General features: G+C 41.2%; 1 protein-coding gene across 5 annotated transcripts in view; it reads left to right on the forward strand.

Annotated features, from left to right (window-relative positions):
* Positions 1–13122, forward strand: part of LOC310898570 (bifunctional heparan sulfate N-deacetylase/N-sulfotransferase 4) — a 163814-nt gene that overhangs the window by 46882 nt on the left and 103810 nt on the right. For 3 of the 5 annotated variants that reach the window (XM_083833818.1, XM_083833819.1, XM_083833817.1), the window contains 2 exons: positions 1050–1112; positions 9045–9802. The gene's annotated coding sequence lies outside the window, so the exon portion shown is untranslated. Of the gene's footprint in view, positions 1–1049; positions 1113–9044; positions 9803–10545; positions 10617–13122 lie in introns of all 5 variants that reach the window. The other 2 variants (XM_083833821.1, XM_083833820.1) reach the window with 2 other exon arrangements.

Below are 13122 nucleotides of genomic sequence, written 5' to 3' on the forward strand. Positions count from 1 at the left end.
ACTCATACCCAGCATAGACAATGTGAACAACTTACAGGCAGCTTCTCAGTCATACTCAAACTCAGGTAAATAAGGGTAGGAAAGAAAGTTAATATATGCAGTTATTTTAAGGGGGCATGGATCTTTCCATGCTTCAACTTTTGAGGAAGCTGAGAAAGACTGCAAACGAGGGCCTCGTACTGAAAACACTTCAAAACCAGAAAACCACAAGAGAAAATTAAAACATGATGATGCATTCACAGGAAAAATGTACCAGATACAACAGAGAAATGCAGACAATTTCATTGTACTCAAGTCACATCTATTTAAAAATCCTGTTCCCAGGACTGACAACACAAACCTGTGTGCATTTTCATATGGGTTTGCTCAACCAACTTGAAGAGAGTATTACTACGATTCAGTTACTGAAGAGAAAATTCTAAGCCAAAATGTGATGGTTTATACTTTCTAACCTACAATTAGGTAATCTACAAAATTAATTTCCTTCACCTTTAATGAGGTTCTGTTATGTGGTTTTGTGTGCATTATTGTGTGCATTAGTCATAGCCTGACTGAAGGGAAATGCAGCATCAAATTTATTTTAATAGCACTTTCCTTAAAGTATATTGACACAGATGAATTGGCAGATCCCTAATACACAGCTTAAACCTATCTTTTATACAATATTGCCCTCTATGGGAGTATAATATGTAACAGATTTGAATGAAGCATGCTGCTGTTCTTTTGTCTTTTTACATTTTTAGTATAATATCTACTTTCTTTAAATGCTTTTCTTTTTACCATAAAAGCTTTATCTATCAGGAAAATCAATCTATTACCCTCTTATCATTTAGTCTATTTCATTCAAGCCTACATACCATATGGTAATAAATATATCTATTAGTTTGGTTTTTTTAATATATGGTAATTTCAGTTCAGTCTCACTGCTGAAAGTGTATATGCCTTTCTGCTATTAAAAACAAAAACAAACAGAACACCAGAATGCACATAATGAAGTATTTGCATCAGTTGCATAAACAGGCAAATGACATTTTGGATATTATTTCTAGAGCACCCAGAAGTTTGCAGAGAGCAAAGATATAACTCCAGAACATCATTACAGGGAAAAACAGGTAAGTTCAAATGTAACCCATTGAGCGTGAGTGGTACAATAAGAGAAGGAATGAGGCGTGAGAAAGAAGTATAATGGTTAAGTCAAGTATCAAGAGCTTATTCACTTGGAGTGCTCTCAGTTTTGATTACTCCATCTGTGTTTTCCTTTGATCATTTTAATTAAGTCACCTTTATCTTCTTCCCATGAAAACAGAAATATGTTTAAAAGGAATCTGAATCCAAAAACAATTGTTTAAAGAACAATGATCATTGTGCACCGTTCTCACCACACTATACTTCATCTTCTCAAAAAAAAAAACTTCCCTTCTGCTGCCCTCCTGATTTAGAAGAGCAGTGCTGAAAATCTATAAATAATTCCTACCTCAAGGATAATGAATCTATAGCCATTAGACATTAAAAACACTTTTTTAACTTATTAACTCTGTTCTCCATACAGACATTGCAGAGATTTCACATTTCTAAAGAAAGTCTATGCAATATAAATATAAAATCATGATCTTGATTTCCTTTGTCAGATTAAAATTTCTTGATGTATGTTAGCCTTCCTTTTGTAGGAGTCAGCTTTGTATGTTGTATTAAATGTTAAGGCACAGCACAGTTGCACCAGTCTAAAAACAGACCTTAGAGGAAATACTTCCATCTTCCTGTTTTAGCACAGTTTCACGGCTTGGGGTGGCTTCTGTGATCTGATGCAGTTCAGTATATCATGTTGTGGCCCTCGAGGGAGATGAAGAGACCACTCCCAGTGTACTGGCATAAGCCAGACCTCCTGCCAGACTGGAGGTGCTAGGGAGCTCCTGTTTGATAAGGGCATGAGCCTGGCATGATCATTTGGCACCAAGATCCCTATACAGTTTTTAAAGTTATGATACTGAAACCTTCCTGTAATGCACAGCTAGCAGTTCCTGCGACACAAACACACTGGACCCAGAGTACTTATTTTCCTTACTCAAGTAATACCAACAAAGTTAACAGTGGTACTCATCTAAGGGAGGCAAATATGTTTGAACACTTAAAGACAAGCACAATTTCCTCATATTTTTTTTCCAGCTTTAAAATATAAAGCTGCACAGCACATTCCGGAGACCTTTCAAGTACAGAACATTCATGCACCCAATAATCACCAGGAATAAATCAATTTACTTAAGAGAGGGAAGACCAAGACCCTTGGAATACCAGGGACTTGCCTCAGAGTGGTAATGATTTGCAGAGAAAGGCACAGAAGAGAACAGAAACTAATTTACAAAGGCCCTGGTCAATATCCCACACCAGCTGGGGCATTACCAGCAGTAGCTCGTAAGCATAAGGCTCCTCCTATAGGACTAGATGAAGCAGGAAACAAATGATCATGGGATTTCTAAAATAAAGAAATTTCCTAAGAGGTGAAACAAAATACTCTGTACAACAGGATCCGTTTATTACAGTAATGCCAGAATACCAGTTCTAAAGTGGTTTAGTAACAGATTTTTTCACTTTGAGTTTTATTACTTTTAAATTAGGGTATATAAAAAAAACCTATGCTTGTGAGAGGTAACCTAGGAAAAAGTCATCCTTAGAATGTAATGGAAGCTTGATATCTAGATCACAAAGACAGAAAAGTAAAAAGAGAAAGATAAATGCTCTTTGTAGTTTTTCCTTTGAAAGTATCATTCCTAGTTTCACCTTTTATTCAGAAGTGGATTAGAGTATTTAAAGAGCCTCTGCAGACATGTTAAAGGGGACTCCCATTGGAGCTATGGTCTAATTAAGCTACTTTACGAACCCTTCCACAGTTTAAATAACTCCAAAAAAATCACTTAATACCTTAAGCCAAGAGTTCGAGCTTCTTAATTTTTAATAATCATGGAAGAAATGCTTAGTTTCAGGATTTGTATGTTGTCATTTAGTTTTCAGGATGATGTTCTTCTCCGTGATGGTGGCTTTGACAACAGCTGTTTTGGATTTCTCTTTATTAGAAACCACGTGCCTCTAGGCAGCTTACCAGCCCTACTGCAACTTCACTGTGCTGTTCTCTTGCGTGAGCTGTTAGCCATTGGATCTTCAAAGAATTTATTTCAAGTATTGACTTGCTGATTTATCCAACAGAAAATAATGCACTTCAGTGATACAACCCCTTTCCCCTCTCTCTCTACTTAGAAATCTACCAAGGCTCAGATATGCAGCTGGCATATGACAACCAAATGATGATAGTATACAGGGATAACTGTTCTCATGGTCTCAAGGGTTGCAACAGTGCAGGAAGAATGAATTACTTCTTTCTTTCCCAAAATATTTCTGTAATTTCTTATATAATTGCTCCTTAAAATGAAAGGGGAGAGGAAAGAAGGATCCACATTACTCCCCAGTGGCTGAGCCACAGACCTTTCCTTCAAGCACATCATGGTTCCTTCACTTAATTTCATTATTTTCAAAAATAGCCTTGCTAAGTTTGGACTGAGATAAAGCAGAAGACCTTAAAGGACCTTAGCAAAAGAGTGGCCTAGCAGGGAAGAGTCCTTCCACACCAACAGCATTGCCCAATCTCTTGGCTTGGTTTCTTCCATCCCTGGACACATTCAAATTACGCGTTTTTCACCTGTTCCTCATTTGTGACATTTGCTCTGCAAGTCAAGGTGGCTTGCTTCTCTTTTATAGAAATCCTAAATCAGTGCAAATCTTTGCGGTTTGTCCATGACAGAGGTAACCCTTTGAGTAGGGACTTCTACTGTTAGACTCACTTCACTCCTTCTAGGAGGCTCCTCTCTTTGGAGACTATCAGAAAGCAGTAAATAAGTCTGCTGAAGTCCACACTGCAGACGAGAATGCTACACAGCCTTCTTGGGAGGAGTTCCTCGAGCTGCTGTAAAGTAATGCTGAACAGAATGTGTTACTCATTAAAATAAGTCACTTTACCAACCTGAACTTGTGTTGCCATTGGGTGCTGGAGAACAGCAACGAGCTGACGCACACCACGATGACAACACTTCTGCTCTCTGCATTTCCTCGGCTGCAGGACTGGGGAAGAGAGAAACTACGTGGTCACCTCTGGCCCACAGTTTGATGAAAGGCAACCCTCATCATTCACATAGGAGAAAGTAATATGGTAAATGATCCTTTGTACTTCCACAGAAAAGGGAAACAGGAGCGCTATCGCAGTTTCTAGATCAGCAAATGCCCACATTTGCTACAGTTTGCAGTGTGGTGGAGGCAGCTGCAGAAGCACTGAACTTTTCTGCGTGAGGCAGTCAGTGGGTGATGAACTGGCCCTGCTTTTAGTCTAGTGTTTGTGAAGATTTACAAACAGCAATTGGCTTGCTGATTAGTGGGGAGGTCACAAGCACAGTCTTCATTAAAGCACACCAAAGGAGAAAAGGCTGTGGTGTTACAGGTGCAAACACAAATCACGAGGGGGCTGAGCAGAACAGAAACCCTCTCTAGCCCTCCAGTCTCTGCCGCTGCATGAACACGTGGTCTCCTTTTTTTCTGACTTCCAGGCCTACCCCATTCACTTCACTGGGGCTTTCTACCAACCTGAGGCCCAAGCTGAACCTAGGAAAGACCCTGTAAAGAAGGCAGTGGGAAAGAGCCCAAAAGATTTTAAGGATGCGCAAAGACATGCTTCTCTCTCACACGATGCGAGCAATTCTCTCAATGTCAAAGTGAGCTGATAACTCAGGGAGTGGTAATGCAGATCAGGCTTCGGGCAGAGCAGAAGAAATTCATTTTTTGCTTTGATAGTATCTTGATGACAGTACTTAAAAGACCAGAGTTTATATTTTTGTAGTTGAGTAAGCACTTATGACATAAAATAGCAATGTAATTAGGGAGATGCAGAACAGCTCTAATGCTACATGCTAATGAATGTATGTTAGTTTAACAGATATTTCAATATTAGTTTATATCAACACACACTCTGAAACTAATACATCCAAAGCCTTACAGGAACTAAACCACACTAGGATATTGACATTATTTCACAAAGATATGAAAGGTTAAAATAAAGGTCATTACAAAACTGGTATGTGCTGATTTACCTTTATCATTTGCAGAAGAAATGTGTCCAAACATCAACAGGGGAGGATAATAGAAGCTGTATTGCTGGAAAAAGCCAGCAGCCAGGGAACCCAGTTCGTATTTTTGCATATCTGTTTTATTTTGCTTGTAAGACTTAGCAGTACTTTTGCTGTAGATGTTGTTTCAAATCAGTGCTTCATGCTTAAGTGGACTACTTGCAGCATGATCGCCACTGCCATGCAGGAAATAAGAATAAGCCACAACAAGGCAGGCACTTCCAGGAGAAGACAGGAATGCCTTAGCTGAGTTGTGATGCACGAAACTCAGCTCCAGGAGTATCTATATTTCATCCCTACATCGCTGAGTGTATAAAACCTCTAACACCTTTTGGGTGAGAGACAAACTATTCAGATTTTTCTTAAAAACAACAAATTACACATCAAAACCAACCAAACAAAAAATGACAGATTTTTCTTGATGAAATGTATGCTTGAATATTAAAAAAAAAAAAAAAAAAAACAAACATTCAGCTATGCCTTTATGTTTCTTGCACTTTTGATGTGAGTGTAATTAAGTTCTGCATATCTTGAGAAACTGCTGGAGAATTAGAGACTAATCTGTAACTCTCATAAGTTGTCATAGTTCCTCTGAAATCAACGGATGTTCTGACAGTTCACACCAGCTGAGGAACTGCTCTGTGTTTTTAATAAAAGCCACACTGTTGTTCAATTATAGGGAAGTTTAAGACGTCTCCACAGCTCAAGGAAAAGCTGGTCCTTTGAGCCATAGTCATTTTTTGTTTCTTTAAACTCATTATGAACTCAAGTGTCAAAAGCCATCTTTCTTTCAATAAAGACTATACGGATGCCTTTAGCTGAAAGGGACATTCATATGTATTGCAGCCAACTTCATTCTGAAGTGAGGCCTTCATGCTGCAAGGCAGTTTTGGAGAGGAGAAGTAGGGAATACCTATTAAAGTGGCACCAGAGCATGGTAATAACAGGTGAGAAAATTGGGGGCAATCAGAGAAAACAGAAGTTCTGCGTAACAACAACACAACACCAGCCCAAATAGTTCTGTGAACATTTTATATCAGCCCAGAAAGGTGAACAAGAGAGATACCATATAGTATATACTAATTTGGAAAGTATTTGCGTGCTCTGTATCACATTTCTAAGCACAGAAGTGAAAGAATTGTATTTTCTTCCTTATAATGCAATATGAAGGTAACTACCTTAAAAATAGGTACACAGCCATTGTAGTGACAGTACAGTACTTCGGCTAGCTATGAACGCCAGTCTGGATTTAGGCACCTAAATAGGAGAAGGATGCTGAATTTTCAGCAGTTGCCCTTACTGTAAAAGCAGGTGCCCCTTAAAAAAAAAAAAAAAAAAAAAAAAAAAAAGATTCAAAGTCTTCTTAACATCCTAGCATCCACAAAGCTATGCAGAAAGTCTGTGTGAAATCACTAAGCTTAGAAAAGTAAAACATTTGTATGTCTTGTAACGTGTGCAAGGTCCAAAATTTTTGGACAGAACAAAGCCACACTTCCACTAGGAGCTGAAGTAAAAAAAACTCATGCGTGCACACACACACAAAAAACACCACAGATCTAAAAGCAAAAAGGCACGTTTCTGAAAGGTAATACTGGTTTGGGGCAAAATTCTAATAGGTTTCATCTACAACTTTTGAACTACTGAGATAAGAGGGCTAGGCAATTAGATTAGCTACCTATACATGGGGGAAATAAATCACACAATAATTAACTAATACAGAATTTCCATCAGCTAATGCAGAATCTGTGCTGCAGGTAAGATACAGAGAAACGCACATCCTGTGGCAAAGATTTCAGCATAATATGGTATCTCATTGATATGGTACTTCATTAATAGGATTTACCTCATTTTGCTCTCTCTCCACCCATATTTCATTTCTGTTTCTTGCTGGCCTATTTTTTTTTTTTTTGGGGGGGGGGGGGGGATATTTTTCCCTAAAGCAGAACTTGAAAATGATATCATGATTGGCAGGACATCCTAGGGAACAACACCGGAGCACATTTGTATCTGAGCAAGACGAGTTCGCCTCTCAGTACTACCCCAAGGAGAGAGAAGTGAAAATGCAAGTTGTACGCTGCCTTTTTCCCAAGAGTTGGTGTACTTTTCTGGCTGCACAAAGAGTGGGAGCAATTCTGCCAGCTGATTTCTGTACATTGCTAATAAGGGCAAACCCTGGCAAGAAACTGCAGTAAGTCACCTGATGCTCCACTTAAAACGAATCTCTAACAAAGCAAACGGATACTGAGGCAGCGCAAATCACCAGCCACACTTCTTCATGTAGAATTCATCTCGTGGTGCACCCTATTAAGCCAAGGCTTTAAGTTCAAAGAGTGACTTTAGCATCTGAATTAAAACACGCTGCCAACGGGATGCATAACCGCTTGGCTGTTGGCCTGCCCTGGGAGCATCTGCGGCAGCAGCTCCGCTGGCACGCCGTGGCTTCAAAGGGGCAGTCCGCTGCTCCCGCCACACCTGGCAGCAGCTGGCAGCCATCCTGACACGCATCTGTGCCCGCAGCAAAGCCTGCCCGCTCACGGAGATGCCTCTGATGCTCTGAGCACAGCTGAGAGCCCAGCAGCGAGAGGAATAAACATCACCAGGCTTTCTTCTCGTGCAACTGTGGCAGTGGGATGAGTAATAGGAATTTCCCACTTTTCTGTGGGTTTCACCCCATTGCACCACAACTCCTTATGCTGGCAAAAGAATCCCTAACTTGAATCAGAGATCTTGGTTTACTGCCTGGCTGAAGTTTCAGTGTTCACACAGGATACAAGGAGGCACCTGCTCACCAGCCAGGTCTCATAGGAACCCAACCCCTGACCTTCCCAACAATAATTTGGAAAATAAATCCCAAATCCAGAGTCAGCCATAGGTGCGAGGAATTTTAAAAAGACCCCAGTGAGTGCTTTGTAATTAGAAATTGCAGGAAATGACTCAGACATACTTTGAATTTTAATTTTCCCTCAGTTTCTAGTTTAGCCATAAGGAATAAATTAGTCCACAGTCAGGGGTATCTACCGTCTTTGAAACTTGGATATTCACACAGAGTAAATAGTTCTTCATGCAGAAGGTCCTAGCTGAAGGATGTAAATGGTAAAATTCATGGAACACCATTTATTTACACTATTTTGGAAACATGAAAGGTTGAGCTGACCCTCCTATGATTCAAATCTGAGTTTACAGCATCATTCATCATCTCAGAATGGGTTTGTTCCAGTCTCCTTGAACAAAACTATTTTCTCCTCGCATTTGTCGCACAGAATTGGCTGAATTTCAATTCTGAGGTGTACCACACAAAGAACAGTTCTGGAGTGAAAGGTGTCAAGCTGGCAAAAATTGAAAATTAGATTGGTATCAAATCTAATTTCTTTTAACATAGGAAGTGTTCAGGTTTTCCTCTATAATATAATTTCACCCTAGAAAGTTGCATAACAATCCTGTGTCTTGGCTAGGGGTGTAGGTTTAAGCTTTAGCTGGAAGAGATAAAGTATTTTAACAAGAAATTATGCAACAAATAGGTGGAATTTGCGTTGCATACATTAGGAAAAAATGCTTTGCACCTTCAAGTGCCACTAGTTTGCTGGAATCCACCCAAAGGTAGTATCAGTGAGATCATTTGTAACCGGCTTGCTGGGTGACCTTTCCTTGATTTTGATCGTGCTACACTGTTGCATGAAAAACAACCATTGTTGTGCCAGGTGATCTTATCAGTGACCCAGCAAGAGTATGAACCAAGAAGCCTTGTGGTACTGTGATTTTCTGGAGCCTCCTTTAGCATTTGGGGATGGGGTGGGGGTGCCGGGGGTTCCCCTCACACACTCGCCTGGAGCACTCCCCGTCCTTCCAGCAAAATGACTCCTTCAACTTTTCCTTTTTTCCCAGGCTTTCAGCTGCAAGCTCCGGCTGCGAAATCGGAAGCGGCGAGCGGCATTTTCCTCCTGCATTTTGGGCGGGAGGAGAGGTGGTCCAACTGCACAATGACAGACCGTGCAAATCCTCCCGGAGCATCTAATCCGTCGCGGCGGTGCGGGGGGGACGCAGCTCACCTCCGAATTAGCCTCCGTCGCGGCAGCCTGGCGTGAAGCCTCCCCCCCGGCGGCGTGACATCAGAGCAGCTCCGAGTCCTTGGAAGCCTCGGGGGTGATCAGCGGGAGGAATTGGCTGCTGCTGCCAATCACCGCCCCGCGAAGCCGCCTCGCTACTCGTGGAGATGTGAGGGCGAGGGAGGCTGGCTACAGCAAACAGGAGGCGCGGCGGCGGCAGCGGCACCGGCACCAGTAACCGGAGCGGCCGGGGTTCGGGTGGTGCAAGAGTTCTCGCAGCCTTTTTGCTGCGCTCCGGCTGCTGCCTGGTGTAATCCCCGCGTCCGAGAAGGAAGCTGCGTTTTAACATTGCGCTGAGCAGAGGTTTGAATCATTCCAGCTGGCCGCTTGTTTGGAAGAGGACAGCCTGTGTGTAGAGATGTGACTGTGCCGGCAGAGTTCAGTTTCTGGGGCCGGAGCAAGAGGAGCCTTCCCGGGATGCCGCTCAGACAGCAGCTATCAATCGCAAACTCTCTCTAGCTTACCTGGAGCCATGGGAGCAGATTTGAATAGCAGATGTCTCTTTCCTGCACACTAGGAAAGGAAATTCTTCTCTAGGTAAGCTATTCTTCAGCTTCTGCACGTATTGCTACGTTAGCCTGTACTTCTGGGTGCGTGTTGGTGCTACTGTACAGACAGTACATGTACTCAGATTCAAGAGAACAGCTCTTGAACAGGTATGGTACCTACAAAGTCTAAATAGTCTGCCTAGAACCTATTTGTGTACAGCGAGTACTTCAGAAAGCTGCCTACAGCCTGGCATTCAAAGGATTTTTTTCCAAAGTTTGCGATCTTTGCCCTGTTTGCATGCAAGTGCCCTGGATGTAAATAGATGGATGTACACTGAGGGGAAATAGTCGTCTGCCAAAATATGTGAAAGAGCACCAAAGTTAGAGCACTTGAAGTTAGGTGACAGGGAAAAAGAAAAATAAGGTTGTAGTTCTTTAGTCTACTCCATACAGTCTGCTTTTGTTTGCTACCATCTAGCAGTCAAAGTTAAGCAAAACAAGTGCATTAAAATGACAATGTGAAAGCTTACTATGGGTACGTAGTAAACATGCACTATTTAAAGTAAGAGTAACTGTACTGTGAGGAAGCCAAGACATGGAGGTCTGCTCTGTTCCAGCAGTTTGGTTTCCAAACAACATCCATCAGCAACATTTTTTAAAACAGCATGATCATTTGTGGCATGGAAGCAGGGAATATGTCAGGCAGAAAGAGGTAAAGCAAAGAAATCAGCATTTATTCCTCAGATTACTACAGTCAGACCACAGAGGCAACCCAGCGCTTTTATCTTACAGCTGACACACCGACTCCAAGTCATCGCCGCTGGGAATAAACATTCAAAGGAGAATTGTTTAGAGCTGGCTAAGTAAGTCTCTCTCTACAAGCGCTACCCTAATGTAACCATACATACATACAGAAGCCATGATCCTTAATTCTCTTTTCCCTGGGGAATTTACTTTTTTTCTTTTAAACCAACTTTTGCAGCTCCTAATCCCATTGAGCAGACTCTCCCTCACTGTTTATAAACGTTTCAGAATTCGGCCTATCCTGTGTAGCAGCTTATTCTGCCTTTTCTACTTCATTAGTCCGAAGGTTATCACAGCCAAAGAAAAATAGCATTCAGTAATTTTCATCTAGTTTCTTCAGCATTGTTTAAATGATGATCCTTCTGCTAAAAGATGTTCAGCTTGGGGAATAATATCAGAGTCTCCTTGCTCATAAAGTTTACACAGTTGGCAATGCTGCCAGGTGCTTCCCTGTCTTGCCCTATCATGTCTGCATACTTTCATCATGCACATTTTACCATCAGCCAAGCTGCACTGTCTGATTTGCTTTCTGAAATGCTGCTCTAAAGAAGAGCGCGGGGGAAAATGCCAAGTTGCATTTAACTAAGGAAATTCTTGGCTTTCAGTTTTCTTCTGAACCTTATCAATCCAAATAATATGACAAGCTCAATTAGATTAGATATGCCTAATGGCATTGCTCCATGCAGAAGTTTAAGACTGTGTTTTAGGCTTTTTGAGCCATTTCCTCAGAGCTGGGCCATTTTTGATTCATAATAAATGCCTTGTATCTGAAAGCCTCAGAAATGAAAGCAGGAGTAGCTTGATTTCTTGTTGACACCACTGTTTTCTGTGAGGCTAGAGGGATGATGCTCTATCTTCCTCTTTATGGGAGTAGATCTTATCAGAAGTATTAGCTTTAAGCATAGAGCATTATGCTTGAGTCACTGGCCACCTGCATGTATATATAAGTATATAGACACTTCTGCCTGAACACCTTGTTAACTCACACTATAAAGTTCTGGAAGTCATATTAAAACTTTATGGATGTCTAGAGGCTGTGATAGCTGTTACATTGCTCTTTGTAGTGGCACTGATCACAGCTGTTTTGGCAGCATGCAGGGAATCATGAGCTCTGGAGTTCAACTATCATTCAGTATGAGTGGGGGGACAGGAAATATGCTAATAGTAAAGATTATTTTTTGAAGCCTTACTATACAGGAATTCTTAGACAGCTTAAGGAAAACATGGCCACATATTACAAACTCTGGGCAATATTGATCAAAGAATATGCTGATGAGTTACCAGCAAGTCGTGACTGTTTTCAGATAAACAGAAAAAAAAGTGACATTTAACCTTATCCACCAGAAATAAAAGTTTCTCATTTTATTTTTCCACAAGCAATAAAAGATGAAATCTTTTAACCAAAAAAATAATAATAAAATCATTCTGTTCCAAATCTGATTTAGCCCACAAACAATTTTGATTTGCAAGCCCTTATGTCTATAGGGCTGGCTGAGCTTCAGCTGCATGTATACACAGACGTTTGCTTTGCAAAGCTTTAATAATGCTTCAGCATTTTAGGCACATCCAAGAAACTGCTCTCCACACCTGTAAAGGGACCTTTCCAAGCAAAACAAACACTAGACTATGAGCAGCAAAGCACGTCAGGCTGGGGTCTGGGTGACCGAAGGAAAAGGTAACTCTGCGTTGTGCAGAAAGATGTGATTTCCCCAGCCTGTGGAGTCATATCAGGAACAGAGCACGGACCTAAAGATGAGCTGAGGGCTCTCCACACTTCCCAAGGTGAGGGGAGCCCTATTGTGAAACAGCCTGCAAGGATCGAGGAGTAGAGTGTAAGGTGGCGGCCAAACAGAGCCCTTCTTCTCAGGCCTGGGAGGAAGCTGAGGACCAGAGCAGATGGAGCAGAGCAAGGAGCCAGCACCCAGGGGCTGCGCTACAGGAGGAGGAGGAGGAGGAGGATTGTCTCTGTGCTAGAGTTTGCTTGGAGCATTAAAGTGTCTTGTCTCACATTTCAAGAAAGACAGAAGAATAGTCATATCACAGCAACAAGGCTCTTTTCTCCTGTTGAGATGTTAAAGTTATGCCCTTCATGGAGTGGAAGCCAAGCAGAAGAATGCAAGATAAAAAATAAGGAATTTATTTTATCTATGTCAACATTTAAATTTAAAAAATTGTTTGAACTATAAAAAAATCAGCTGCTGGAAGAAAATGAAAGCTATGCACGTCAATCCAAAACATTTATTACAACTACTGTCAGTAATAATTATTACAATGAAATCACAGATTCTTCTGAAATTAACAGTTGCTATAGAAAATGAATAATATTTTACCTAAACAGTAATGCTACCAGAATCACATGGTAACAGCACAACAGTGTAGAAACCATGTCAGTATTGGATGAAGAAAACACATTGGCACCAGAAGTAATATATTGTGATAAGATGTTTTAAACTTGATCTGCAAGGAGCAAAGAAGTATTAAAACCCATTTCCTTCTCTCTGGCTACAGGAAGGGTCACAGCTGCTTTCCCCAAGTGCAGGCAATTGGAGGAAATTAATCCTCCCT

This window comes from Anser anser (assembly GCF_964211835.1).
Source record: "Anser anser genome assembly, chromosome: 4".
NCBI lineage: Eukaryota > Metazoa > Chordata > Aves > Anseriformes > Anatidae > Anser > Anser anser.